The sequence below is a fragment of the Cicer arietinum genome, chromosome 1, assembly GCF_000331145.2.
Source record: "Cicer arietinum cultivar CDC Frontier isolate Library 1 chromosome 1, Cicar.CDCFrontier_v2.0, whole genome shotgun sequence".
NCBI classification, from domain to species: domain Eukaryota; kingdom Viridiplantae; phylum Streptophyta; class Magnoliopsida; order Fabales; family Fabaceae; genus Cicer; species Cicer arietinum.
The window spans coordinates 23,342,537-23,347,267 of NC_021160.2; positions in this window are offsets into that span (position 1 = coordinate 23,342,537).

Here is a 4,731-nt window from a genome sequence, read left to right on the forward strand (position 1 = left end):
TATCCCACACGAACAACTCCCCTTTTCGGGTCAACTTAGTTAAAGGTAAGGCCAACTTGGAGAATCCTTCTATGAACCTACGATAATAACCTGCCAATCCTAGGAAACTCCTAATCTCAGTCACTGATTTAGGTGCTTTCCATTCTAAGACACTCTCCACTTTGATATGTATTTTTAAAAAATAAAACACAAGAGTATATATATAATCCAAATCAAGCATGATGCCAATACTATGCACTTGTTTATGTTGATTAAAGGAATCATTCCTTTTTTCAATTTTTACACTATTGTGTTCACATTCAATATTTAGGTTGTACCTTAAAACAAAATAAGTCATAATTTATATTTTCTCTGCATTCTTTCACCATTTATGCCCTATATATAATGTTTAGATTATGTGACTTTTAAATTTGGATTTGTGCATAATTTACATTTTTTTATGTTCACATTTTAAATTTGGAGTAGTACACCAATACAAGGCTTCTAAAGATAAACATTCTTGAATTAATTTTTAACTTCAAATAGTAACACATACTTATAAACAAGTGTATGTATTTTTAAAAAATAAAACACAAGAGTATATATATAATTCAAATCAAGCATGCTGCCAATACTATGCACTTGTTTATGTTGATTAAATGAATCATTCCTTTTTGCATTTTTTACACTATTGTGTTCACATTCAATATTTAGGTTGTACCTTAAAATAAAATAAGTCATAATTTACATTTTTTATGTATTCTTTCACCATTTATGCCCTATATATAATGTTTAGATAATGTGACTTTTAAATTTGGATTTGTGCATAATTTACATTTTTTATGTTCACATTTTAAATTTGGAGTAGTACACAAATACAAGGTTTCCAAAGATAAACATTCTTGAATTAATTTTTAACTTCAAATAGTAACACATACTTATAAACAAGTGTATGTATTTAAAAAAAAATAAAACACAAGAGTATATATATAATTCAAATCAAGCATGATGCCAATACTATGCACTTGTTTATGTTGATTAAAGGAATAATTCCTTTTTGCATTTTTTTCACTATTGTGTTCACATTCAATATTTAGGTTGTACCTTAAAATAAAATAAGTCATGTTCACTCTTCATATTTGAGATTGTAATTAATAAATCAAGATAAATATACTTACTATGCATAATTTATTTATACACATATATATTTACATTAATTTATTAAAATTAAAAGTGCATATATTAAATACCTCAAAGGCTAGTGTGATAATGTAAATCATATCAAGGTGCATATTAACTAATTAGGGAATTGGATGTGAGATATTTCCAAAATATGTTTGTTAATATATGTATTTATAATTGGTTATAATTGACATGGAATTATTGCCGGTGTAGTGGTTGTGTTGATTGTAAGTCAAAATTAAGGTCTTGAGTTCAATCTATGCTTATGCCTTCTTTTTTGAATAAATTATGCTTTGAAAACGTGAATTGATCAACCACCAGACCAATGCAATGCTTTAGTGAAATATAGAACGTTATATGCATATATCCCTTAGCGAAACAGTGGCAGAACCAAGAATTTTTACATACTATTGAAAGATATTCTTGGTGTGTTAGTGTAAATCATATCAAGGTAAATGCCAGTTTAACAACACACTTTGAAATTTGCTACATATAATCTTCATCAACAACTTCACTATTAAAGTCTTGCAGCAAAATCGCAGCAACTCTAGTGAATATTTTTAACTATTTCTTAGGTTAATCCATTAAAACCAATATTGTAGCAATAAAATCGATACTTTATGTGTTATCTCAATTGGCATTCTATTTGATAAAATTATATCTAAACTGAAATCAATAGCTGGCAAAAATACAAAAAATAATCCTGTGAATATTTTTAGCAACTCTAGTGAATATCTTTTAGCTATTTCCTATGTTAATCCATTAAAACCAATATTGAATCCAAGAATTTATGTACCCAAGAATTGAATCCACAACCAACCACCATAAAACTCTATACATCTGGAATGTAACATGTATCAAATTCAAAAGTACTTTACAAACAAATGATAATTAACTACCCTAATACCTAAATGAAAAATCTTCAAGGTGCTTGGAGCTTTGATAAATGACTTTGTAATGTTGCTTCACTTTAGCTGTACGAAAGAAAACAGTGCAACACTTTCGTATATATAAAAGATGCATATTAACTAATTAGGGAAGTGGATGTGAGATATTTCTAAATATTGGGTAATATATGTATTTATAATTGATAAAAATTTACATGAAATTGTTGTTGGTTTAGTGGTTTTGTTAATTGTGTGTCAATAAAAGGTCTTGGGTTTAAACCATTTTTATGCCTTTATTTTCAATAAATTCTGCTTTGAAAAGACGCAATTGTTGATTAAAAATGAAAAGGCGCAATGGGTGGTTCGAACCCAAGTCATCTGCGAAAAGTTGCATTGATCAACGACTAGATCAGTGCAATGCTTTAATAAATAGTTGAATGTTATATGAATATATCCCTCGATTGGTGGGGGAGAATTGAACCTAAAGGCTAGTGTAACAACACGCTTCAGAATTAGCTACATATAATCCTCATCAAAACCTCCACTATTAAAGTCTTGCAGCAATTGTCACCAACATAGATCCAACAATATTTAGGTTCGAATTATTTTCAATCAATGGTTGCATCACTCAAAAAAATGACTTCTAATTTTGTGAAGTTGGAGAAATTCGATGGAGGAAATTTTATCTGTTGGCAGAAAAAGATGAAATTCCTTCTTACAACTTTAAAGGTGGTGTATGTTCTGAAGACCACAAGACCGCTGGAGAAGGAAGTGGAAACATTAGCAGAAACAAGAGAAAGGCAGAAGTGTGACAATGATGACTATATATGCATTGGCCATATTCTTAATGGAATGTATGACTCCTTGTTCGATATATATCAAAGTAGCATCTCTACAAAGGAACTATAGGAGAAATTAGAGTCAAGATACATGTAAGAAGACGCTACAAGTAAGAAGTTTCTTGTTTCTCAATTTAATAATTATAAAATGGTTTATAATAAATCAGTAATGGAACAAATGCATGATATAGAACATATTCTTAATAACTACAAACAACATCAGATGCACATGGATGAAACTATTATTGTATCTTGCATAACAGATAAACTTCCACTTTCGTGGAAAGATTTCAAAAAATCTATGAAACATAAGAAAGAGGATATATCTCTTGAGCAATTGGGTAATCACCTTCATTTAGAAGAAGTAAACAAGAGGATACTAAAAACTAATTTTCTCATGAAAAGGTCCACGTAATGGAGGAAGGAAATTCAAGCAAATCTTTTAAGAAAAAAAATCGAGATTTTAATAAATCTCATGAAGAACACAATGGTAATAATGAACAAAGAAAGAAAAGAAAAGGAAGTTGTTATCATTGTGGAAAACCAGGACACTTTAAAAATGAGTGCAGGTTCTTGAAAAGGAAGAACAATGATAAATAATTCAAAGTTGAAAGTAGATGGTGATTACAAAAAGTTGTAGAATTTGGTGTTACCTTCAAAGGTGAAGAATTTTGTGTATTGTTGGTTGTGGGACTTTGTTAACTTTTTGGTGCAATCAGGGTATGAGTTTAGAAAAGTTATTTTTAAGTTATTGAGTGAACTGTCCAAGGATAAAAGTAATGTGCTCACTATGATGTGTTGAAGTTTGTAGATGAGAGACTTGTTGAGATTGTCTTATGTGGTAAATATATATTGGACAAGTGGAACATTGTTGAGTTGGCGATGGTTTGAAGGGGTGTCTCGCATAATTGGTACAAGGCCTTAATGCGACCTCCGCCTATGGGTTTTATAAATTGGAAGATCAATTCTTCTTTCTCGACAATGCATAATAAGACATAAACTGAAATTTGGAAGAGGGATTAAGAAAGTATTTTCATTGGAGGAAAAACAATTTGGGTGCATCATGTTGTTTTAGTCAATATTGGTGAAACTTTATGATTGCTTATTTTTATAGAATAGAAAGTTGAGTTGGATTTTACCAATGTTTTGTTTTCTATGGACTCAAAGGTCATTGTAGATTTCTTTAATCATCCATCTCAAGATATAATGGAGTTTCTCGTTAAATGTATAATATTTCTTGATATTATTTGTAATCGTTCTTGTTGGAGTTTGCTAGGAGTGAGGTTAATATGGTTGTTCATTATCTAACAAAGGCTAATTTCAATTTCAAATCTTATCCTTATGTTGATATGGTAACATGTATTGATCTTATTTTTAATGAAGAATTCTCTTTGTAATGTAAAAGAATTATTTGAAAAGAAATGAGTTTTATTTTGATAAACAAATTAATTAATACTTAAAGCATAAATGGTTATCATAAATATATCCATGTTTAAGTTATATTTATAACAAAAGATAAAAAAAGATCAAAATTGTTTTCATAATATTTTCACTATCTATTATGGAGAACATATAAAAATAAAACAATTTATAAACGAGCCATATTTTTTGAATAAAATCCTTTTGAAAAGGAGCAACTATTGAATAAAATGAACAGGTACACCTAATGGATTTGAACCCCGAGTCATGCACGAAAAGAGACATTGATCAACCAGCAGACCATTGAGACAATTTAGTTAATTTTTGAAAGTTATATGCAAATATCATTTTGCAAAACAGAATGGCAGACCCAAGAATTGTACCTCTTTCTCAAGTGACATTATTTTTTTATAAATACTGTCACT